Here is a 27,804-nt window from a genome sequence, read left to right on the forward strand (position 1 = left end):
CTTATCACTGTCTGGCAACGCTGGATTCAGTGACAGCAGCGGTGAGCCGATGTGACGAACATGGGTTGCTGGAATTCACAAGCTTCCTAAAACCGTCTCCCATCCCGCTCCCGCCATCACAAACCCGGAACATTGTCTAGCCTATGATGTGTCATTGCAGTCTACGGTGTCAGTTAACCTGAAATGAAAGTGGTTTATGTTACCGGTAAAGTACAATGTTTTTATTAGTAACTAGTTTCGTAATGGAAAAAAAGAAGTATTCATATGGTGAGGGCTGTAAATTGAAAGTAATAGCATCTGCAGAAGAACGTGGAAACAGAGCAGATGAGCGGCACTTGAGCACTTCACCAACAGGAAAAACAATTTTCGATTGGAGGTCTATTAAAGAAAAACTGAATAAAAATGAGGAAAAATAAGCGTAGAAATAGGAGACTGAATGCAAAATGGGCAAATCTAGACGATATATTGAAATGGATTCAAGGCTGGCGTCAAAATCACATTATAATTAATACAAAAATGATTCAAATACACGCTCATAAGCTTTATCTAAAGCCAGATATAAAGCTATATCTAAAGTGGGACTTAACAGACTCTATGTGTGGAGTTGGGTGGCGCTACAGGTTTATGAAGGGTCACTGACTTACCGTGCGAACCAAAACGAAAATATCACAGAAAATTCCACAAGGGTATAAAGAGAAAATATTTTCTCCCCTTCGATTCATTATTCAACATCTAAAGAAAACCAGTGTGGAACTAAACAAGATAGCGAATATGGATGAAACTCCTGTGTCATTTTATGTGCCAAGTAACAGAATAGTTGCCATGAAAGGAGTTAAAACTAAGTGGACATGAAAAAAATGCACCAGAAGTTGCTGTTATTTCGGGAGGACCTACTTCACAATTTCAACCCCTTGATATCTCGATAAATGACCTATTTAAAGTGTACATGAAAGAGGAATGGAACAAATGGATGCTGGTTGAAAACCAACATGTCTTCCAGCTTTAAAATGACCTACAATCAAACTAGTGTGTCAGTCAATAATACGGTCGTGGTCTAGAGCGAGAGAAGACATTATTGATAAATCTTTCAAGAAGTGTGGCTTAAGTAACGCTCACGATGGCAGTGAAGACCATCTTGTATATGAAGAGATCAACGATGACGACGAAGACGAGGAGGAAGAAGAAGGAAGTTCAGATGAGGATTTTCAGAGAGTTTAAAGGTCAGTTCGGTTTTATAAACGAATAATTTTTTAAATCTGGTTTGCAAACTAATAATAAAAAGAGTAAAAAGGTTTTTATTTTAAAAAAATGCTTAATAACTAAGTTGCGTCTTACGGTTTGTAGAGCCTTATAGTCTGTAAAATACGGTACTGCACCCAGTTTCGCCGTAAGACCAGTGACGTAGTGTATAAATGTTGAAAGCCTACTTCTTATTAATAAGAGACGCAATTGCAAACTGAATGGGAGTTTATCAACTCTTCACATACCATTCGCAGGCTTAGAAGCAGCACAAAGCGTTCTATTCAAATCTTGAATGGGCATTGTTACGTTTCATTAACGCTTTATTTAGAAGTAACTCTTAGCCTTTCTTTAATTAAAAGTCGCTTCAGGCAGCAGATGTCATTTATCTGCCGCGTTATGAAAAATTTGCGCACCAGAGTGACACGGATGATGAACGAGCTCCTCACGTCAGTTCTTTTCAGAAAATTTTGTAAGCGATTGGTTCATTAACAGCGTATCTGTAACTCTTCTGTACGATCATAAATCTGAACCGTCTAAATTTAGTGCCATTTCATTGGACACGATACGCAAAAAATGTAGAATGAGTTCTGAATTTCGGACAAGCTGCAAGCAGGATGATGGGAGCTGTCACTAACAGAATTAAAATGACGACATGGGTGCTAAATACGACAGAGTTAAGTTTTGAAACTTCGAGCATGTAGTACAGTGTTAGCGGTTTTACCTTTATACAAACATTACATGCCTGTTAGTATCTTGTTTGCCTTGTTGATACAGAAACGGAAGATAATTTATACGGTCGGCTGTACTTGGTGTTATGGTTAAGGTTGTAGATTTTAGATCAGGATGCCCCGGTTTCGATTCCGGGCTGGATCGAGGATTTTTCTACCCTCAGGACTGTGTGTGTGTGTTTGTGTGTGTGTGTGTGTGTGTGTGTGTGTGTGTGTGTGTGTGTGTGTGTGCGAACGCGCGCGCGCGCTCGTGCGTTTGTTGTCATCATTATTCCAACATGACAGACGCTCACGTCGTCGAAGTGGCGTCAAATAAAAACATTTACACTAGTCGTCCGACACATTCCAGATGGTGTATCCTGGTCAATAGTGCCACTTGCCCATTTCTTTTTATTTTTACGTTTACTGTAAATTCAGACTGTACGCCTGTACGTGTCATATGACACATACGACGATTCGCATTGTTGTATGTATTTTACAAGAAAACATTCGAAATTGCCAGTTACCGGCTAGGTTTAAGTTAAGCCATCATCAGCCATTCCCTTTCGGTCAGAAGACATATGGCTGTATGTATATTTCTCAAATTACTGTGAAGTGCAAGGTAGCATTTATTAATTAGCAGGCTTATTTGCGTTCTATTCACTGATGAAGTGGAGCGCGGAAGGAATGTTTGTTTGAACACGTCGGAGCACTGTGTTAATCTTCTAGTTCCCTCTAGGCGGAGTACTTTAATTAATTTTAATTAATTATTCATTTAAAACTGGTTCTGAAAAACATGTAAGGAGACATTCACGGGTTAGTGTCCCCCCCAGGTGTCTGTCAGTTTAGAATTTTCCACAATCTCTGAAAGCACTCGTGTGACGATTCACGCTGCACTCCTCAGTATAGGTCACTATTTCTTGTTACTCCTATTTGGTACTAATCCGCACCCCTCCCCCCCCCCCCTCCCCCCCGCCCACCCCCTGCGTGGGCAGTGTTCTAGGATGGAGCGACCGACAGTTTTATAAGAAATCTGTTTTGTGGGCTGATTCCATTTTCTAGCATACTTCACTATACCAAAGCCTGCTGCCTGCGTTACTTACGACTGAGCCTTTGTGATCATTCAATTTCAGATTCCTGCCATATGAGTTCACTGATTCTAACTGTGATTCGTTGATATTTTACTCACAGAATATTACGTAGCTTCATTTTGTGAAGTGCAAAGCTTCACATATCCAAACATTTAAAGAAAGTGGCCAGTTCTTCCACAAATACAATCTCCTCTCCTTATCTAACAAGGGGAGGCCGCCAATTGTGAAATTCAGATTCGATTCGTACTGCGCATAATAAAAGCTCATGGCCAGAGGTGTAATGTGGCAAAGCACCAAGATGCACTTCTCAGCCGTTGTCGAGAAAATCGATAGTTAAAATAAACCGTTGTCGTGAAATACTCTCTACGATTAACAGTTTTCTACTGCGTCGTGGCGCAGCGGTAAGCGCTCGGGTTCGTAATGCGAAGGTCGCCGGATCGAATCTCGCGCCGAGCAATTTTTTTATTATTAGTTTTTTGTAATCCAAATATATATATATATATATATATATATATATATATATATATATATACTATTAATGAATTGCTTATGCATGTTCGTGAAGGCGGATCGCTCTCCAATTGTACCGCCTCCATTTTTCCGTTTTTTTAACAGGGTGTACCAAAGCTCTCCCGTCCGCACTGATTTTCGACGATGTTATAAGTTGCGCTAGGGACCGCATCTAACTTCTTTCGAAGTTAGCACGCAACTACGCTGTTATGCGGCGGCTCGTTTCGGCCCATTCAACATCTGTCCTTCAAGTGTAACGAGCGAGTAACGGAGTTTATATTTCATACCTGCCACAGCAAGTTTGTGTTCATGGGGTCTCTATTCTAATTCGAACGTTTGACTTACGCTATACGTATTCGTTTCGGAATATCGTTTCTACGTCTTCCGTCAACTATACGTGGTTAACATTATGAAGACAATTAATAACATTTGTGAAATACAACTTTGTTTTCGGAAAACATAATGATGTTCGAAGTCGCCAGTTTTTCCACGACAAACGACTTTCAACAACTTATTATATGCATAATTGTTGCAACTGATATATATATATATATATATATATATATATATATATATATATATATATACATTTGAATTACAGGAAACAAATACTAAAAAAAAAAAGTTGCATGGTGCGAGATTCGACCCGGCGACTTTCGGATTACGAATCCCAGCGCTTACCGCTGCGCTACGACGCTGTGGGAACTTATCAATCGTAGAGAATATTTCACCACAACGGTTTCTTTTAACTGTCGATTTTCTCGACAACGGCTGAGAAGTGCATCTTGGTGCTTTGCCACATTACACCTCTGGCCATGAGCTTTTATTATGCGCAGTATGAATCGAATCTGAATTTCACAATTGGCGGCCTCCCCTTGTAAGATAAACTCGAGAGTCGTATTTCTCAAGAAAAATACAAGTCCGTCAGACCAAAAGCTGCCGGGTATGTGCATCTATTTCAGGATTGCAGAAAAGAACACTTTGCGACCGAGACTCTCTCTTCGTGTACTTGTAGAAAACAGTCTGAATTACATTTTTTTCTTGTTGTGAGGTCTTTAAATCTACGGCCCACGCTCAAGAAAGTTAGAGGCGGCAACGTCTTTGGCATAGAGATCAGACATCTCTGTTTAGTACTGCACTTGATTGATACGATTGAGTATCACTTCGATGCCCAGGTCACTGCTACGTCAAATGTTTGATATGATAGTCTACTGACCGCAAGCGTTCACAACAGTAAATAATCGCAATTGAGTCTGTTCTTTTGCAGTAAATATATTGCAGTCCAACGATAAATTCTTTATTTCCAATTTTTAAAAATAAAAGTTTGTTAATCAACATTGTTTAAGTTAAAAAAATAGAAATCTGATTTCTTTCCGTCTCTACATATTTAACGCTTCATGGAAATATTCGCAAAATATATACGTTTTTTCAGGAACTTAATTCCTCTGGGAATCGAAAGCAGACACCCACGAGGTACAAGAGCACGCTACCGCTTAGCCACGTTTCTTGTCGAAAAGAAATCTTGCATTAGCATATGAAATGTGGTCGGTAAACTTCAAAGTCAATTTTCTGGTGAGTTTTTGAGAGTTGCATCGAAATACTTTGCGGGACGGGTGTTTTAGTTCTTAATTCTACGTAAATTAAATATAAAGAAATACAAAAATCCGATTGCCAGTCACTAGGTAAGCGACAGAGGAAGTTCCTTTAGCATCATGTACGCGTATTGGTTACGATTCTACTGGACATTAATCTGCTGTAACTAGCTACTTTAGATGCTAAGGTATATATGTCATCTCACTTTAAGACCACTGCGCAACAAGAATGTCGCATTGTAAAAAGATACTGCATGTTCCAGGTTTGCTGCAGACACAGTACTGCTGCGATATTGGTAACAGATTTATCTCAATATGCGATTGAAATGGCGAGGCATCTGAAAACGCACTGGAAAGTTGAAGCTCGTAGAAAAATACGATACCTGTGGGTAACGCGTTGGAATTACACACAGATTCGTCATAAAATTCTGGTTATATGTTGAAAACTGCAGTGCGGCGTCGATCTAACAATTTGTTCGAAGCCCCTCAGACTTGAGTGATGTTGGTCGGGAAGCTTAGACTTGCACCACGCAATTTACGTCTTCTCAACAAGCTGAAAGAACATCTTGGGAGAAAGAGATTTTCCAACAGTAAAGATGTTCACCCAGTGATTCTCGAAGGGCATTGTGAGCATTGATTGGGTTTCTGTCGTCTAGGAACAGAACACTTGACAGAACGTTATGACCTTTGTTTACAAAGGATGACTATGGATAAGTTGAACAACCATGACACGCCGGCCGGAGTGGCTGTGCGGTTCTAGGCGCTACAGTCTGGAGCCGCGTGACCGCTACGGTCGCAGGTTCGAATCCTGCCTCGGGCATGGATGTGTGTGATGTCCTTAGGTTAGTTAGGTTTAAGTAGTTCTAAGTTCTAGGGGACAGCAGTTAAGTCCCATAGTGCTCAGAGCCATTTGAACCATTTGAACAACCATGACATACATCTGCGTCACTCTGAAGCGTAGCGCAACATTTAGTATAAGTTACTTGATTTGCCATAATAATGAGTAACTTATTTTTTGATGTCCTCTTTTATGTCCTCTTTTATGTCATAGTCATTGCGACATAAATCTCGGCCGGCTGTTGTGGCCGAGCGGTTCTAGGCGCTTCAGTCCGAAACCGCGCTGCTGTTGCGGTCGCAGGTTCGTACCCCGCCTCGGGCATGGATGTGTCTGATGTCCTTAGCTTAGTTAGGTTTAAGTAGTTCTAAGCCTAAGGGAGTTATGACCTCAGAAGTTAAGTCCCATAGCGCTCAGAGCAATCTGAACCAACATAAATTTCGAAGGGCCACGTTGAGGATAGGTATTTTTTACTGTCGTAGCGAAAGAGAAAAATTTGCTCATGTAGGCTGTATTGTGTTTTCCATTTACTTCTTACAAGGAACTGTATACGTAAATAGCGCGTCTGAACGGTTTAAGCAATACTTTTATTTATTACAAAATTCCATCTCAATTTCAGAGGACCTTGCTGGCCAAGACATGGTTTCACAAGCACAAAGACAAGCAGTAGAAACTCTCGCCATGTGCGGACGGACATCATCTAGCTGATATGTAAGCCCGGGATGGCTCACTATGAATTTCAAGAGAACTGGGAGTAGAAAAACGTCGACGTACCGCTGTACTGTAAGTTTGCCGGGGATGACAACCAAAGATGTCCTGCTATGAACGAAATGGCATGACAGACCGTCACTTCTGGTTATCGGGCCGTATGGTGGGCGACAATCGGGTTGGTCTCGGAGCATCTCCAGACACGTCTTCGAGAGTCCGCGGGGCTTAATTCGTAGTGGGACTTATCACTGAAGACAACTTCAAACGGCAAATTCGGTGCACAGCGTTGGTAGTGAGACGCAAAACAGTAATACACTACTGACCATTAAAACTGCTACACCACAAAGATGACGTGCTACTGACCCGAAATTTAGCCGACAGGTAGAAGATGCGGTGATATGCAAATGATTAGTTTTTCAGAGCATTCACACAAGGCTGGCACCGGTGGCGACGCCTACAGCGTGCTGATATGAGGAAAGTTTCCAACCGATTTCTCATACACAAACGGCAGTTGACCGGCGTTGCCTGGTGAAACGTTGTTGTGATGCCTCGTGTAAGGCGCTCCTGACTATGATGCAGCCTCAAGGATAACCGCAGCCATGGTCTCCGAGCTGACAGTCCATGCTGCTGCAAACATCGTCGAACTGTTCGTGCAGACGGTTGTTGTCTTGCAATCGTCTCCATCTGTTGACTCAGGGATGGAAACGTGGCTGCACGATCCGTTACAGCCATGCGGATAAGATGACTGTCGTCTCGACCGCTAGTGATACGAGGCCGTTGGGATCCAGCACGGCGTTCCGTATTACCCTCCTGAACCCACCGATTCCATATTCTGCTAACAGTCATTGGATCTCGATCAAGGCGAGCAGCAGTGTCGCGATACGATAAACCGCTATCGCGATAGGCTACAATCCGACCTTTATCAAAGTCGGAAACGCGATGGTAAACATTTCCGCTCCTTACACGAGGCATAAGAACAGCGTTTCAACAGGCGGCGCCGGTCAACTGTTTGTGTTTGAGAAATCGGTTGGAAACTTTCCTGAAGTCTGCACGTTGTAGGTGTCGCCACCGGTGCCAGCCTTGTGTGAATGCTCTGAAAAGCTAATCATTTGCATATCACAGCATCTTCCTGTCGCTTAAATTTCGCGTCTGTAGCACGTAATCTCCGTGGTGTGGCAATTTTAATGGCCGGTAGTGTATTTTCAGGTTGGACAGTGCTACAGTCCTGACTTTGAACATAAGGCCCTTATTCAACACCGTAGAAGACGCAGAGGATCTGCAATAGTCATTCGTAAGCCTGTAATGCTATTTGACGGAGTTTGGAAAAAGTTTTAGAATCGGGTATGTCTGAATTGTTGGACAGGTTTAACATATAAGTGGTAGAAAAGCAAGGTGCTGTGTATGAAATACCCTAAAATGGTTCTATATGACTAAGCCCAAAGATAAAACTGTCTTATTTTCGTATTAATACCAAACAACCTATGGTTTTGCTACATTTGACCGCACTCAGGAATTGGACGTCAGCAATACTGTAAGTCTTTAAGAACCGTTACAGCTGCAGTACCAGTAGCTGTACTACGGAATCCTGCTGGAAGGAAAACGGGTATGCTCATTTTTGAAGTGACAAGAGTGTCCATTTCAATCCTCTGCAGTAGTGGCTCTGCAGAAAATATCAATATTTACTTTTGTACCCGTTCTCGTGATTTGCAACTTTAAAAAGTTGAGCGAACCAGCAGTTTCTAATTATATTGTTAACTCCATGTTTTCACGTGTAGCATGAAGAACCTGTGCTTGCTCTTGAATTTCATCATGAGTGCCCTCAGAAATAATGAAGATGTCTTCGAAGTACCTATGACACAAAAGCATATTTTCGCAAAGGTTCTTATAGGCTATGAAAAATTCATTCACAATATCATTTACAAAAACTTTGGAAAAGATACCTGAAAAAGCGTACCCCTTCGCAAGCCGGTTTGTTTGCACTTTTTAAAATGTGTTTTTCACTTAAATGTAAATTTTTTTTATATTAGACACCTCTATATTAGACCAACTTTAGTTCTAAACGTTAGCAGAAGTCAGTCACCGAATATATATGAAGGGTTCAGCTCAGCGTATTCCTACTGTCTGCAGAACCTACATGACAAGCCATACAGAATATTGTATTAAAAGAAACTCAGTAGCTAAGGCAGATGTCACTGTGACAGAACATATAGCAACTAGCACAGCCTTTCAAAGATTTCTATAAATTGCAAGGTGCTCACGTTAGCACATTTGCCACCATTTCTGTTTTTCTCGAGTGTTTACGTCACCTTTCATTGTCTTGGTACAGAACCACGGTTGTGGCACGAGGGGGATTTTATGAATATAGTAAAAAAAGAGAAGATCCAAACGCCATCGGGAAAGGTGATTCTAATTCAGATTGTTCTCCTAAAGGGCACATATCGGGCATATATGTTTGTAATGGGATGTGGAAGCTCTTTGGGCAGCGTTAGATAGATGAAATAATTGTTGTGAGACACTCTTCAGCGGAGTCTTAGACGTATTGAGGAGGTCATACGTGAGATAGTGCAACCGACATTTTCACGATTTCTTTCATTCGTACAAGGTCTAGCGTAAGACGTTTTTAGAAATGAGAAGGTGCATTATCACTTTTGGACTAAATCCATTTCTTTTATTGACAGCCGGCCCCGGTGGTCTCGCGGTTCTAGGCGCTCAGTCCGGAACCGTGCGACTGCTACGGTCGCAGGTTCGAATCCTGCCTCGGGCATGGATGTGTGTGATGTCCTTAGGTTAGTTAGGTTTAAGTAGTTCTAAGTTCTAGGGGACTGATGACCACAGGTGTTAAGTCCCATAGTGCTCAGAGCCATTTGAACCATTTTTTGAAAAGGTAAGAAAATGAAAGAAACTCTTTTTTCTACAGAAGTCAGCTACACTCCGTATAAATGGAACTACAAAAACACCCGATATCTTAGCCAGTCATCAGCAGATGATTCGTTTAACGAATGGAGTAGTAAAGGTGTAGGAATGTAAATTACAAAATCAGACTATCTTCAATCACCATTACATGCTCTTAATACGCTACACAGTAATCAGTCAAAGTGTAATTGGAGAGGACGGAGAGCTCCACACAGTGCTAACACCTGCACTGTTACTGCAGGAATAGAAGACAATCACCTCACAAAATGAAGTTAGTTAATGCCAAAATTGAAGGAGAAAACACGCACGGCTAGAGAAGAACGTGTAATTATAGACATAAACCTGTACTGATGACGTATTGAACGTGATACGAAACAAAAACAGCAGACGCGACTAACTTTTAACTAAGGGAACTAATCATCTACAAAGTCGGTTTTAGTACGTAGTCAGACACGAAAGGAAATACAGAAGGGAATGCATGATATCTATGAAGATAACATCGGCTAAAGGTAGGTTTAATTAGCATAGAATTGTTTTAGTTAAAAATGCGCTATAAGTACTTGATGTAAGAAGCATCCCACATGTTTCAGAAGAAAACGGTCAGGAATACCTTTCCCAGTCTTAAATTTCTGTATTCAGCGATATCGAGTGCCCCCTATCTTGCTGTACCCTAATCCAATCACCTCCACTCCCGAGAATCCTCGGAATCTTGCAAACGACATTTGCAACCTATAATGTCAATTTCCTTCTCGTCTTTCTCCAACTGGCGTCCTAATGAGCTAAAACTTGACTCACTCATTGAACCACATGATGGAAACTTCCACTTTGTTATGTGTGTCACACATATGCAGGTGAGACTCTACTTTTTTGGCATTTTCCGTAGTAGACCTCTAAGAATCAACGATAAACAACTGAAGCTCCAAGAGAAAGTAAATTGCGAGAAATCTGAGTACAAAGATATGGAAGAAATTGAGTTTACATAAACTACACGTAAGGCATTTAATTAACCAAACTTACCAGAAAGAGGTGCCATCAGTAATACAATGCGTAAGTTATCACGCTGTAACGTCCATGGTGGCTGGCTCTGAGCACTATGGGACTCAACTGCTGTGGTCATAAGTCCCCTAGAACTTAGAACTACTTAAACCTAACTAACCTAAGGACATCACACACATCCATGCCCGAGGCAGGATTCGAACCTGCGACCGTAGCAGTCGCACGGTTCCAGACTACGCGTCTAGAACCGCGAGACGACCGCGGCCGGCAACGTCCGTGGTACTGGAGGGAGCCGAGAAGAGTAAAAAAAGTGTAAAGTGGAATGCAGTTAACAAATGGTTACAAATATAACGCAAAATGTGCTGTACTAAGCATGTCTTTGAACGTGTCTTTGAACTACATTATCATCGGAAAGAAAACTAGAACCAAGCAAACTTTTAAGCAATGGATCAGTCCCTAATGTGTGAAGAGGTTAAGGCAGCAAATCCAATGAAATCATCACGAATACCGGAGAGATTATGATAAGATAGGATTTTCTTCCTAACCACTTCACAGTTAACAAAATATGATTTAAAGTTGTGTTGGGTATCACAGGAAGTAAATAAATGGTCTATACTTTGAAAAAGTGTAAAAATACAAGTAGGTAATATAATTACAGTACACATTACATAAGCAATGGGGAAATTTGGTGAAGAAGATCACTTCACTGTTGTGATTGTTTTTATTTGAAAGGGAGGAAAACACAGATGGAAAAAACCACAACACCCAAAAACAGTTAATGTTGAGTAATCAAATTTCGTGAGTACATTTGTGTAGGTGACATATTTAAGCAACTAACGTTGGAAGATCGCAGACATAAGCCATTGCAAATTTGAAACGCTGGTACATTAATATCCGGTGTATCCACCAGAATGTTGAATGACATCATACAAACATGCATGCATTGTGTTGTACAGGTGCCGGATGTAAGTTTGTATGCATGAGTTCCATGGATGTTGCACTTGGTCGGTCAGTACAGGGACGGTTAGTGCTGTTTGCAGATAACGCTGATGAAGGTAACGTGCTGACATCCTGTAGAGCATGTTTGGTTACAACAGCAGTATGCGGGTGAGAGTTATCCTGCTAGAAAACAGCCCCTGGAATTCTCTTCATGATCGGCAACACAACAGTCCGAATCATTAAACCGACATATAGTTTTGCAGTCCCGGTGTGTAGGATAACCGCGAGAGCATTTCTGCTGTTATACGTAATATCACTGCAGTCCATAACTCCAGGTATAGATACAGTGAAAATGCAGCCATCACCGGCACCGAGAAAGAACCGAAATTTCTTCAGAAAACGCAACAGACCTCCAACCTGCCCTCGAATGACCTCTGTTTTCACATCGGTGAAGTCGCAAATGTCGGTGACTTGACGTCAGTGGAATTCTCGCAACAGGGCGTCTAGTTTGGAGCTGTCCTTGAGGTAACCAATTTGTAATACACTGCTGGATATTAAAATTGTTACACCAAGAAGAAATGCAGATGATAAACGGATATTCATTGGACAAATATACTCGTATTATACTAGAACTCACATGTGATTACATTTTCACGCAATTTGGGTGCATAGATCCCGAGAAATCAGTACCCACAACAACCACCTCTGGCGGTAATAACGGCCTTGATACGCCAGGGCATTGAGTCAAACAGAGCTTGGATGGCGTGTACAAGTACAGCTGCCCATGCAGCTTCAACACGATACCACAGTTCATCATGAGTAGTGAGTGGCGTATTGCGAGGAGTCAGTTGCTCGGCCACCATTAACGAGACGTTCTCAATTGGTGAGAGATTTAGAGAATGTGCTGGTCAGAGCAGCAGCCGAACATTTTCTGTATCCAGAAAGGCCCGTACAGGACCTGCAACATGCAGTCGTGCATTATCCTGTTGAAATGTAGGGTTTCGCAGGGATCGAATGAAGGGTAGAGCCACGGGTCGTAACACATCTGAAATGTAACGTCCACGGTTCAAAGTGCCGTCAATGCGAACAAGAGGTGACCGAGACGTGTAACCAATGGCACCCAATACCATGACGTCGGGTGATACGCCAGTACGGTGATGACGAGTACACGCTTCCAATGTGGGTTCACCGCGATGTCGCCAAACACAGATGCAACCATCATGATGCTGTAAACACAACCTCGACTCATCCTAATAAATGACGTTTTGCCATTCGTGCACCCAGGTTCGTCGTTGAGTACACCATCGCAGGCGCTCCTGTCTGTGATGCAGCGTCAAGGGTAAACGCAGCCATGGTCTCGGAGCTGATAGTCCATGCTGCTGCAAACGTCGTCGAACTGTTTGTGGTGTCACCGCCAGACACCACACTTGCTAGGTGGTAGCCTTTAAATCGGCCGCGGTCCTTTAGTATACGTCGGACCCGCGTGTCGCCACTATCAGTGATTGCAGACCAAGCGCAGCAACACGGCAGGTCTATAGAGACTTCCTAGCACTCGCCCCAGTTGTACAACCGACTTTGCTAGCGATGGTTAAGTGACAAAATACGCTCTCATTTGCCGAGACGATAGTTAGCGTAGCCTTCAGCTACGTCATTTGCTACGACCTAGCAAGGCGCCATTATCAGTTGCTATTGATCTTGTGATTAATGTATCGTCAAGAGCGACGTTCACTATTAATGGATTAAAGTTAAGTATTCCACCAGCTACGTCCGTTTTTTCTAAAGTCTAATTTCCTTGTCCCGTTCCAGACCTCACGCCAGCCTGCGTGAGCTAAAACGCGTGCCTTTCGGCCTCCTCTAAGTATTCCTGGGTTGGTTCTCCTGCCAATCCACAACACTGTTCGTGTAGATGGTTGTTGTCTTGCAAACGTCCCCATATGTTGACTCAGGGATCGAGACGTGGCTGCACGATCCGTTACAGCCATGCGGATAAGATGCCTGTCATCTCGACTGCTAGTGATACGAGGCCGTTGGGATCCAGCACGGCGTTCCGTATTACCCTCCTGAACCCAACGATTCCATATTGTGCTAACAGTCATTGGATCTCGACCAACGAGAGCAGCAGTGTCGCGTTACGATAAACCGCAAACGCGATGGGCTACAGTCCGACCTTCCTAAAAGTCAGAAACGTGATGCTACTTATTTATCCTCCTTACACGAGGCATCACAACAATGTGTCACCAGGCAACGCCGGTCAACTGCTGTTTGTGTATGAGAAATCGGTTGGAAGCTTTCCTCATGTCAACACGTTGTAGGTGTCGCCACTGGCGCCATGCTTGTGTGAATGCTCTGAAAAGTTAATCATTTGCATATCACAGCATCTCCTTCCTGAAGGGTAAATTTCGAGTCTGTAGGACATCATCTTCGTGGTGTAGCAAATTTAATGGCCAGTAGTGTAGTTTGTTCTGTCACTGCGGTGGCAACTGCTGCTCCAATTGTTGCTACATGTGTAGTACGATCTGCCAGAGCCATTCGAACACGATGATCCTCCCACGTACCTCCTTAAAGGCATTCTTGACTAACACCAACTCACCACGCCCTATCTCAAAAGAAATCAGCGGTCACGGCCGGGAGCATTTACGCCTATCTGATTTGCATCCTCATACTGGCGCTTCGAATTTTGAATAGACATCTTTCAGACGCAGAAACAAACCTGTTTTGTGTTGCACGTGAAATCATAAGAAGTATGAGACTCAGTTAAAAAAGGAAATTAATATTATGCCGAAAAATTTAGAAAAATATTATTAAAATTCTCATCGAAGTTTAACGAAAACAATCGGCACAAGGTATTTGGATACTTCAGAAACACGGCGCTGAATGTAAGCAAAGTAATCTAAAAGTGAAACTTCCTGGCAGATTAAAAATGTGTGCCGGACCGAGACTCGAACTCGGGACCTTTGTCTTTCGCGGGCAAGTTGGTAGAGCACTTGCCCGTGAAAGGAAAAGGTCCAGAGTTAGAGTCTCGGTCCGGCACACAGTTTTAATCTTCCAGGAAGTTTCATACCAGCGAACACTCCGCTGCAGAGTGAAAATCTCATGCTGGCTAATCTAAATATATTGATATACACTAATATATATGCAGCGGTAAGTCATTTTACACTTTCTCAAATTCATAAATTCAATCGATCCATTTATAATGTTGTTTGGGTATGTACATCCGTAAAATTCGGTTCAACTATCGGAAGATTCGCAACCGGATTTCCACAAGGGTAAAATCTTGAGATATAAATGTGATGGATTCCTTGTTCTTTCATCGTGTCTCTCCATGCTTTCCTTGTATAATAAGCAGCGTTGTCTGTCAAAATCATTATAGATTTGCCAATCTCAGTTATATAGTTGTTGATAAATTTGCGTAACATGGGTCGTACATGGAAATTTTTTTAAAGGATATAATTTCACATATTTTGAAAAGAGATCATACAAAAGCCAAAACATATTTGAACCGTCCACGTGTCATGTGACATGGCCCACAGACATCACATGACACTAACATTAGAGGTTGTTGTGGGATGATCGGATGTAATTCTAACTTCCGATAATAGTTTATGGTTTTTGCCTTCTGACATATTTTGCACTTCTTAAGAATATTTGTAGCTAGACGTCCCAAATTTGGATGATAGCAGGATTGTGCTATTTTGACTGTACATTTAGCGGCACCAAAATGACCCGAATTCAAGTGAGTGTACCATACAATTGATTCTAAATATTTATTTGGAGCAAAAACTTGTCAAACATCTTCTTCGTCCTTTGTTCGATACAATATTCAAGATTTTAATTGATACTGTTCTTGAGAGTGATGTGGCATTCGCTGTTTTATTCATTGGTTTGGTATTTAACTAATTTGAAAATAAAAATGATAATCTTATTTTATTACATTGAGTAATTACTAAATAATTTTTTCCTGGCTAAAGAATTGGTCAAGTTGCTAAAGAACTCCAGGTTAACGTTGTTTTAAAGTGTTGTCTGTAAGTTGTGTAAGTGTCACTAAATCACAGTTCATACAACAGAGTCTATACAACTATGGATTGTGATGGAAACTGTTATCTTCAGCAAAATGATCATTAAAACCACCAAATATCAGCCACGCACAACACTGACGTATGTTACCTGAAACAATATTCTTCGAAACTCGTGCGTAATTAATTTCGGCTCCATACATCAACTGGAAAAGTTTGTTATAACGATCGTGCTATGAGCACTGTTTTTAAAGAACCAATCTGATTCGAATTATTTTCATTAAAAAAGCCACCGTTGCGCATTTATTTTTACACATTTGTTTTACGTTCGGCATTTATGTCTGCACAGTTACGTAATTTGAGATTGCCGCTGAGATAATAGTTAAGATGGCGGCAGACAATTGATAGAGACTTTCTATTGTTAGACCAAATAAGTAAGTAATTGAAATGCTTATTAAACTCTATAAACTCTACTTTCGTATTGTGCACCATTTAGACTTCATCAAACAAACATTTGATTTGTTTCTAAGGAAAACACAGACAAAAACGCGATACAAATCGCTATCATCAATGGCTGCGCTCGCTGCAGCGGAAAGAAATAATTAACACAGATAATGCTTACTGAGAGAGGAATTAAAGTTACAAATAATTATTCACTCATATTTATAATCATAATAATGAAGTCTATTTTCAAGTAATAAATAACAAATAATTACAATTTCATAACAGACCTCAGTTTGATACGTGTCCGCAACCTACAAAAGCCAACCAACAAAAGGTAAAAACAAAGGAAGACAAACGCAGATCATAAAAGGAATTTACAATTATCATTGTCTTTGTATGATACACATCGATACGTCCAATTACATCATAGAATATTATATAAATAATTAATATTTATCATCGTTTTCACTATTTTTTCATAAGTCGAATAGATAATGTTTATAGGTGTTACAGGCATAATTTCCTCTCGTCGCACTGTAGCTAAAATTTATCTCGTGAATGTTACAATGCCCCTTGGGCTGAGAAAAAAAAATTGTTTATCTATTGTATATTTTTCTATCAGTCCACGTAATCCGCGTAGATTTGCTACTCTCAAGATGAAAATGTCTAGTTTCAATGTTGTTTTAGACATGATAAAATTATAGTTGAATCGAGTACTTTAAATGACTTCAGTGACTGTATTATCTCGGAAATAGCTTGGGATAGTTCCCGGATGAACGTATCCTCCCCCCCCCCCCCCCTATTGGGTTCACTGGACTCGGAAAACCGGGAATAAAGCTGTCGAAGGGGCTTCAAGAAAATACAGACACCTGCTTTTAACAGGCCGGCTTGACATGAATGTAATAAAACATGCTGGAAAATGCAAATTTATGTCTCTGTTGTAAGCATCTGAGTTAATGAATGTTTTTTCATGTGGTGTATCATAACAATTTCCAGAGTCACTCATTTATCGAATGGCATAAGAATTTGCCACTAATATCGTAAGACCGCCCCCGTGGCGAGCCGTTGGACCGCAGACAGGTAGTGGCTGCTGCTGGACCGCCCCCGGCCAAGTCGGTTGGGCGTCGGCTGCATCGTGGTTTGGATCTGCTGCTGGCTAGAAGTCGCGCTGCAGCAAGTCTTGTTTCTCCTTTCCCACGTCCCTCAGTTTAAGATGGGTACATGAAATATCAAAATATAAGCATCAGGGACAAGATAATTACTATTATCATCCTGTGGAAAAGTTTAAGAATGTCCATTTCACTCGCATTCAGACGGATGGAATTAGACTGTTTTTGGTGTATGTTCTGTATTTTGACACTGTTCAACGCAATATAGTGATTCACATGTAAGTTTATCACAATATGCACATTTTGAACACTGCACCGTTACTCATACAAGTATCCGTAGTGTGCTTTGTTTACTTAAGCGGAATGAAAATTTTTTCGCGACGCGCTGCGTAGCCAACGTTGCATTGTTGTTTTGCCGCGCGGCTGGCTTACAGTCAACAGTACTCTACGTTCATAGTGTTGCTGCTAACTTTGTCACTCCAAGAGCGTTCATAAGGTTACGTGATCACAGTTTTTATCACTGTTCATCATTATTCGCAATATGAATCACAGTTCTTCACGCGTCCACTAGTTCCTGCGAAACTCGTTTCACTGTTCTGATTGCTGTCAGTAGTTTTCCAGAGTACTTAACAGACAATCTATTATGCAAATGACACTTTTCAAATAATGAGGTCTGGTACACTTGCACTTAAGTTCATGTTACCATGACTGAATAACAAAATTTAAAATTTTACACTGTCACATAAACATGAGACAATATAAAACTTTCAGGATCTGCTACATTATCTTGACCATGAGATCGTTACTGAACTGTCCAGATAACAGTACATTTCCATTTATATTACAGACACATGTATTTATGTATTTCTATTTTATTTTTTTTATTGTTATTTACCAAGTTTTTGGGACAGATGTCCATGTTCGGTTTATCTAACCGTAATGTTGCTCTTAAGAGCATTTTAAATGACTTCGTAATGAAACCGTGTACGTAAATCTGTACACATTCAGATTTCGCTTCACTAATTGTGAAAGCAGTTTATTTTATTTTTTATTTATTTATTTTTTCTCACACAGCTCACACACCACCAACACTCGCTACTTGTGTGGGACTACATGAGTCAATCTTATGAAAATATTTTTGTTATATCCATTCTTACACACGAACAAATATATTATTTAAGCATTTTAATAATTTCTATCCTAAGTATAGAAAGGTAAAATTTCCTCACATTTAATGCAATAACACTCAAGTGTTTATCAAGTTATTGATCCCTTTTAGAGTAAAATACATTTATTATGGGGATTCTCTACTCCTTGTTCAAATAATTCAAGAACGTTACAGTGTAATAATTGACATAAGAGCTTTTAAAATAATACATACATAATACTATCACATTATTACTGCTAATTATTTTACTATAAACATTGTATTTACAGTTATAGGATAGTGCACTTACACTTCTGATTGGTCCTTTGTATATTCACTTCGTTTTTCTTACTCCAGGGGACCGAGTAAGATGCTCTGCAATAGGCCTTGTGCGGATATACTTTCATATTATACTGGTAATTTTTTATGATTCCAGGGCGTTCAGTGAATACTTCGAGGTATCCGGATAATAATTCTATTACTTGTCTAGCCTCTGAAGCATTAATGCAAGTTGCCTCCTGTACTTTCTCTTCTGTTGTTGTGACGACGTCACTCACGTTGCTGGGTGCATCGTTATTTCGCTTTTTGTGACACATCTGTGGGTGCTTATGATCCAACACTAGCAACTTCTGTTTGCTGACAGAAAGATTCATTTTTCTCATCAGCGGAAGGTTCGCATCGAACTCCCGATTCAGCAATCATGTTATGGGTCGCTGTTGGTACTTAAGTGCACATGTCCCACGGGCGAGATCAATTACAGCTTCCCTTTCCCGAAGGAACTCAAGACCCAGAAGCACCGGTACTGACAAGTTATCCATTAGTAGGAACGTGCATAATAAACAATCATTTCCCAAGGAAACTTCCACCTGTGTCTGGTATTTTATACTCTGTGCTTTTTTTCTAAATGCCCCTATAACCTTACAATTTGCAACCGGCAATCTTCGTATCTCCGATGCCTTCTCGAAAAACTGCGTGTTCATAACTGGTACATTCGCACCTTTGTCAAGCAGAATAGTAGTTGTTACACCATTTACAGCTCCGGCGACACTTACTTGGATATTTTCCCTTTGTGGCTTAACAGACAAAGCAGGTTCCTGATGTAGCTCGTCTTCGATCCTGTTGTTTTCCTGGTACCGTATCATGTTTATTTTTTGTTCTGTCGACCTATTGCCTTCTTTGTTGGCCTCGGTAACCTGGCCAAGGCCTACAGGGACCGAAATTAGTTTGTTGGCTTCTGAGTGTTTTGTTTTGCTTTCGAAGGTACCTCCACTATTCTAACATTTTGCGAGTTTTCAGTTGGAGGAAGCCTGCTGGGATCCCATCACGGTGGTTATTGATTGCTTGGTGTAGGTATAGGCTGTACATAATTTATTGGCTGACCTGAATTGATAGAATTTTGCTGCGGCTGCCAATGACTTGGCCCTGGCTGTCGCCAATATTCACTGTCACCCCGCATATTTTTAGGCTTGTCTTTATATGGACTGTCTTACCTGTTGTCATTTATTCCCTTTCGGTTGCTGTTGTTATTGTTTGGGTTTTAATTGTGGTACGGCCTCTGATTACCATTCGGTTGTTGGTGTTCTTCGGCCTTTTGATAATTACTGTTATTATTATTAGGATAACCAAAATTTTGGTTGTATGGTTTCCTACTACTGTTATTATTGTTGTATTTTCCGTTACTATAAGCTTTATTTTTATCTTTCTTTGGACTACCTTCGCCCCTATTTCCATTATTTCCATTCCACGAATTTTTTCTATTAGGACTATTATTATTGCTGATCACGTCAGAATTTTTTCTGGCGTCTTCTTGCACTAGATCCAGAGAATCAATTACAGACAGAAATTCTTTCAGATCGGTGTCTGTAACATTAAATAATTTTTCTCTAATATGTATGGGTAATCTAGTTTATAACGCTCGCAATAAGTCTCTGGTGGTTACTGGCTCATCCCAGTACCGGGTAATGTTAATATATTTTTCAAAGTATTTTCTTAAGGAACCCCATGAACCATGGACCTTGCAGTTGGTGGGGAGGCTTGCGTGCCTCAACGATACAGATAGCCGTACCGTAGGTGCAACCACAACGGAGGGGTATCTGTTGAGAGGCCAGACAAACGTGTAGTTCCTGACGAGGGGCAGCAGCCTTTTCAGTAGTTGCAGGGGCAACAGTCTGGATGATTGACTCATCTGGCCTTGTAACACTAACCAAAACGGCCTTGCTGTTGTGGTACTGCGAACGGCTGAAAGCAAGGGAAAACTACAGCCGTAGTTTTTCCCGAGGGCATGCAGCTTTACTGTACGGTTAAATGATGATGGCGTCCTCTTGGGTAAAATATTCCGGAGGTAAAATAGTCCCCCATTCGGATCTCCGGGCGGGGACTACTCAAGAGGATGTCGTTATCGGGAGAAAGAAAACTGGCGTTCTACGGATCGGAGCGTGGAATGTCAGATCCCTTAACCGGGCAGGTAGGTTAGAAAATTTAAAAAGGGAAATGGATAGGTTGAAGTTAGATATAGTGGGAATTAGTGGAGTTCGATGGCAGGAGGAACATGACTTCTGGTCAGGTGAATACAGGGTTACAAATACAAAATGAAGTAGGGGTAATGCAGGAGTAGGTTTAATAATGAATAAAAAAATAGGAGTGCGGGTAAGCTACTACAAACAGCATAGTGAATGTATTATAGTGGCCGAGATAGCACGAAGCCCATGCCTACTACAGTAGCGCAAGTTTATATGCCAACTAGCTCTGCAGATGACGAAGAAATTGAAGAAATGTACGATGAGATAAAAGAAATTATTCAGGTAGTGAAGGGAGACGAAAATTTAATAGTCATGGTGACTGGAATTCGACAGTAGGAAAAGGGTGAGAAGGAAACATAGTAGGTGAATATGGATTGTGGCTAAGAAATGAAAGCGGAAGCCATCTGGTAGAATTTTGCACAGAGCATAACTTAATCACAGCTAACACTTGGTTCAAGAATCATGAAAGAAGGTTTATAACACTCCTGTCCGCTACTGCTATACCATAACCTCGAAGCTGGAGGCAGGTTGCGAAATAAAAGTGTCTTATTAAAGCAATTATGGTATAAAGCAACAGAGCAGTGTTACCCTTTGAGAGGAATTTTGTTATGTTGAGCATGTTGTACCTAACGGAGATGGCTTATCGGGACGGAAAGTCAGAATTACGTAAATATTTGAACAGTAACAAACAAAATTTTGCCTATCTGCACTGTTTAACGTATAAAGAAAACGGTCGCCAGCCTAACTAGGCAAGAGAATGATTAACATTCTCGTTCAAGAAAATAGTTATTAGTAATTTTAACGGATAAACACAACCTATACTTTGTCACACGCGAGTGAAATGACCTCTGACACACACATATGTTTACGGTAAGATTGAAACTAACAGTTAGAGCAGCACAAACTATTTGCAAAATTATAACAGATACCGAAACACACTATTACCTTCAGGGCTTACACAAACTGAATGGTCTTTATAACGTTATTATTACTATTCAATGCAGAATCATTAATTGCATATGGTTTAAGTCTCTCTCTGTTAAATACTTTACTATTAAAATGAAAGTTAATTGGAATCCACTAACAGGTTGCTTCTCACTATCATTTGAATAAAGAAATTATGGTTTTCATAATTAGTGGTCTTCCCATTACTTGTTACCTAGCATTAACACAATAGACAAACTGTGGATCCTGTTATACTATTAATATGCACTTCCAATACACAAGAGAGACAAACACTTAGCAGACATGGGTATATAACGTTTCACATTACAGTTTTCCACTTTCACCACATTGAGAGAGAAAATTAACATATATGTAAGATACTGACTCACATTCTGCGATTTACAACAGGCAATAATGTGATCATTTACTAAGCAAAACTTTATAATCCTCAGTCTTAAGAACTTTTAATTTTGAAGTATGTAACAACACATTAATAAGCAGTTTTACTAGGAAAATTATTTTCAGCAAGCATCATTAACTTTAACCCACTCTCTTGCCACATTAACTTTAACTTTCTTTTTACTATGTTCAAGTTGCATCAATTAGCAAACTCTAGGCTTTAATTTCTTTCAGTAAGGACACTCGAAAATCACTTTAGTTCAAACAGAGAGGAACCTGAGAGGTGTTATGATGAGGAGAAAAATCAGGGTTGGTATATAAATTCAGATATAAATTACCTTATATGTGAACACACTAACACATCCATTAAGCTGATCCTTCACTGTACATCATTATAGCATTCCGATGCAATGATTGCGCAATGTGGTGGCAACTGCATGTTGGTAGGTGGAATTGCTGGCAGAATTGCTGGACTCTGTCATTTCTTGGTGGCGATGATAGATACAAGTTCCAGAATAGTTACAGCTATTTATCCATCCATCCGAGGCATTGGAAGGAAGCAGAAAAGCCTCTCTCGGAACCAACACAATATGCAATTTTTACATGGCAGTGCACAGTTTGGTAGCTCGTCTCCGACTCGTAGCTCGTCTCCGACTGACTATCAGTTCCACCTTTTCTACATAGGCCAACCACAATTTGCGCGCGCTATACAGTTCTGTTCCCGAGGGGAACCACTACACCGTTTACATACAAACTAACTAAGATCCCTAAGTGAGGATCAGCAATTTACATAACAGCAACCAAATGTATTAAATAAAACAAAACATTTACACACATTGACATCTTTACAAAAAATTATTCACACAAAATTACAATTATATACAGTAAGTTTTGTTCCCTCCAAATGGGACAAAGAGTTTAAACGAAAGATACACTACTTTGCACTGATCCAAACCATGACATCAAAGTTTGTACAAAGAAAGTAGTATACAACTCTGTGTTATCTATTCAATCAAACACATTTACAGAAGCTCAATGATCTAACATTAAATGAAACAAAAGCAAAATAAATCCGTAGAGTATTAGAGCTATTGTGTTACCGTTTGTATACATGGAAGAAGCCTGGAGATACTAAAAGGTATCAGATAGATTGTATAATGGTCAAACAAGGATTTAGGAACCAGGTTTTAAATTGTAGGACACTTCCAGGGGCAGATGTGGACTCTGACCACAATCTATTGGTTATGAGCTGTAGATTAAAACTGAAGAAATTGCAAAAAGATGGGAATTTAAGGAGATGGGACCTGGATAAACTGAAAGAACCAGAGGTTGTACAGAGATTCAGGGAGAGGATAAGGGAACAATAGACAGGAATGGGGGAAAGAAATGCAGTAGAAGACGAATGGGTAGCTCTGAGAGATGAAGTAAAGAGGGCAGCAGAGGATCAAGTAGGTAAAAAGACGAGGGCTAGTAGAAATCCTTGGGTAACAGAAGAAATATTGAATTTAATTGATGAAAGGATAAAATATAAAAATGCGGTAAATCAAGCAGGCAAAAAGGATTACAAACGTCTCAAAAATGAGATCGACAGGAAGTGCAAAATGTCTAAGCAGGCATGGCTAGAGGACAAATGTAAGGATGTAGAGGCTTATCTCGCTAGGGGTAAAAGAGATACAGCCTACAGGAAAATTAAAGAGACCTTTGGAGAAAAGAGAGCCACTTGTATGAATATCAAGAGCTCAGATGGAAGATCAGTTCAAACCAAAGAAGGGAAAGCAGAAAGGTGGAAGGAGTATATAGAGGGTCTATACAAGGGCGATGTACTTGAGGACAATATTGTGGAAATGGAAGAGGATGTAGATGAAGACGAAATGGGAGATACGATACTGCGTGAAGAGTTTGACAGAGCACGGAACGACCTGAGTCGAAACAAGGCCCCGGGAGTGGACAGCATTCCATTAGAACTACTGGCGGCCTTGGGAGAGCCAGTCCTGACAAAACTCTACCATCTGGTGAGCACGATGTATGAGACAGGTGAAGTACCCTCAGACTTCAAGAGGAATATAATAATTCCAATCCCAAAGAAAGCAGGTGTTGACAGATGTGAAAATTACCGAACTATCAGCTTAATAAGTCACAGCTGCAAAATACTAACGCGAATTATTTACAGACGAATGGAAAAACTGGTAGAAGCCACCTCGGGGAAGATCAGCTTTGATTCCGTAGAAATGTTGGAACACGTGAGGCAATACCGACCTTACGACTTATCTTGGAAGAAAGATTAAGGAAAGGCAAACCTACGTTTCTAGCATTTGTAAACTTACAGTAAGCTTTTGACAATTGTGACTGGAATACTCTCTTTCAAATTCTAAAGGTGGCAGGGGGTAAAATACAGGGAGCGAAAGGCTATTTACAATTTGTACAGAAACCAGGTGGCAGTTATAAGAGTCGAGGGACGTGAAAGGGAAGCTGTGGTTGGGAAGGGAGTGGGACAGAGTTGTAGACTCTCCCCGATGTTATTCAATCTGTATATAGAGCAAGCAGTAAAGGAAACAAAAGAAAAATTCGGAGTAGGTATTAAAATCCAGGGAGAAGATATAAAAACTTTGAGGTTCGCCGATGACATTGTAATTCCATCAGAGACAGCAAAGGACATGGAAGAGCAGTTGAACGGAATGGACAGTGTCTTGAAAAGAGGATATAAGATGAACATCAACAAAAGCAAAACGAGGATAATGGAATGTAGTCGAATTAAGTCTGGTGATGCTGAGGGAATTAGTTTAGGAAATGAGACACTGAAAGTAGTAAAGCAGTTTTTCTATTTGTGGAGCAAAATAACTGATGATGGTCGAAGTAGAGAGGATATAAAATGTAGACTGGCAATGGCAAGGAAAGCGTTTCTGAAGAAGACAAATTTGTTAACATCGAGTATAGATTTAAGTGTCGGGAAGTCGTTTCTGAAAGTATTTGTATGGAGCGTAGCCATGTATGGAAGTGAAACATGGACGATAAATAGTTTAGACAAGAAGAGAATAGAGGCTTTCGAAATGTGGTGCTACAGAAGAATGCTGAAGATTAGATGGGTAGATCACGTAACTAATGAGGAGGTATTGAATAGAATTGGGGAGAAGAGGAATTTGTGGCACAACTTGACTAGAAGAAGGGATCGGTTGGTAGGACATGTTCTGAGGCATCAAGGGATCACCAATATAGTACTGGAGGGCAGCGTGGAGGGTAAAAATCGTAGAGGGAGACCAAGAGATGAATACACTAAGCAGATTCAGAAGGATGTAGGTTGCAGTAGGTACTGGGAGATGAAAAAGCTTGCACAGGATAGATTAGCATGGAGAGCTGCATCAAACCAGTCTCAGGACTTATGACCACAACAACAACAACAACAACAAGGAACCTGACTTCGGATTGTACACTTCTGCATTGTAAACAATTTTACGGAGTCGCCCTTGAGTAGACACTGACCAGAATTGATCAAGGAAAGCCTTCTCAAAGTCGTGGAATGTCTTGCAAGTTTCCGCTGCAATTAATGCCTAGAATTATGTGAAACCACAAACTGTATTTTCTATTCTTTCGACCATTATTTTGGAAGAACACTTTTGAATTTTCGAATGAAAACTACTGGATGTATGTTTTTCTTGCTTTCTTCGTTAAATATTTGAAACTGACTATGCTTAATCAGGCATTCTTCTTGTATCAAAGTAGTTAACTGCATGGAATTACTATCATTCGTAGGTGGTGTGGTTACTTTATTATAAGTACATTCTATTCCACTATTACTGTTCCTTGTTGTCACATATTGCTCTGGTAATATCGGTTGATTACCAAAATTTGGTCTTCCTTCTGGAGCATTAAAATTCGCTGCCAGATTAACTGCGACCTTTTCCCTGTCACTACCAGTGTTGTCATTACTGTATACTGTCAGATTTTCAAAGCTTTGATTTCCAGAGCACGGCACCCTGGCTACTTCTGTTCGGACTTGCTTTCGGATTTCCGAGGAAATGTCATCCTGCATTGTTTCCACAGCGGTAGCCCAGGCTTTGAATTGGTTCTCTGGTCTATCTACTTCAGTCTGAAGACTATTGACCTGATCTGGAATGTTTGTTAACGGTTCTATAGTGGTTTTTACTACATCGAACTCCTGCTTAAAATGGGTAGTAATAGCATTATCACGATCGACCAACACTTGATTTATCCTACGGACAATTTCTTTATCTCTTTCCAGAAAAAGAATTGTTTATATTTTACCAAAATCATCCTTATACGAAGCACTGAAAGTCATAGAAGTATGCATTCAACGATAAGAAGTATTTCGTGACTTCCGAAATGCATTTGAATCAGTACATCACATATGTATCGCTCCCGTAGAGATCGAGAAGACACTGTTAATGTCGTCTCATAAGGCACAGAGGCGTTTAATCAACCTTCTTGCGTCCTATACGCAAATAGAACAATAAAAAGCCCCAAAACTTGATACTTTGACAAGACCCTCTTCCGTGCAGTTCACAGTGCTTTGTAGAGTATAGATATATACACTTCGACGGTGATGTACAGCTGGCGTGCAATGTTCAAAAATTTCACTCCAGTGGCGATCTGCTTCTTTCGGTTGGTATTTGTTAGTTATACTCCTTTACGTTGAATAAGCTCGTAGCAAGGATATATTTGTAGATGGCACACTTTTCTGCAAAAGAAATAAAGAGAATCCACTTTTGAAATAAGGACAGACACGGTTGGATTCAATCGTTATTCCACAAATACAAAATGACGTACTCCTTTAGGTCCCGAACAGTCAAGTGTAATCGACTGTAGCGAGACACTCCGAACCCCTGGCATTCCCTCCCCTCAGATCGCATCCCAGTATTTCCCTCATAGACTGCGGGGGTTGGGTTGTTTGGGGGAAGACACCAAACAGCGAGGTCATCGGTCTCATCGGATTAGGGTAAGACGGGAAACGAAGTATGCCGCGTCCTTTTGCTTGGAGCGATTTAGGGAAATGACGGAAAACCTAAATCAGGATGGCCAAACGCGGGATTGACCGTCGTCCTCCCGAATGCGGGTCCAGTGTGCTAACCGCTACGGCGGTCACAGAATGCCTCTTGTTCGTCATCTTCTTCTTCTTTTCATTATACACAGCCTCCGATAGTCAACGAATGTAACAGAATGTGCCTTCATGACGTCACCGTCAACAATGAGTTCTGGCACCAAACCAACCGAACCGTTGCGTAGCATCAGTCTCATTGACAAACCTTCTGAAGAAAGAGTCGATTTCGAAGTGCGCTTTCTAGGAAGTCTGTTTCGCATCCTTCGGACTGTGAGAAGAGGTTGAGAAGAAGTGAGGAGGTAGGTGAACACTGACTTTCATATTATTCTGCAGTCGCAAGCACGGGAACAGTGCCTAGAAGACAAATATTTAGTCTTTTGTCTACGTATCAGTAGGTCAGGTTATTCCTCAATTCCCATCTTGTACACTGTACTCTACATTTTTGTTTAACTTCTGTATTTCTTGAGACGCTGAATTGCGTTGCTCATAGTCGAGATAATTAATCTGGAACGAGTAGTACTACTCACAGAACATGTGGAAAACTAATAACTCTCACAACATCAGCAGGGTTCGTAATTAGTTTGCTGATACAAAGGAAATAATGTCGCTCAAGAATTTCTGTTATCCCGAATGGTGATCACC

The sequence above is a fragment of the Schistocerca piceifrons genome, chromosome 1 (assembly GCF_021461385.2).
Source record: "Schistocerca piceifrons isolate TAMUIC-IGC-003096 chromosome 1, iqSchPice1.1, whole genome shotgun sequence".
Lineage (NCBI taxonomy): Eukaryota > Metazoa > Arthropoda > Insecta > Orthoptera > Acrididae > Schistocerca > Schistocerca piceifrons.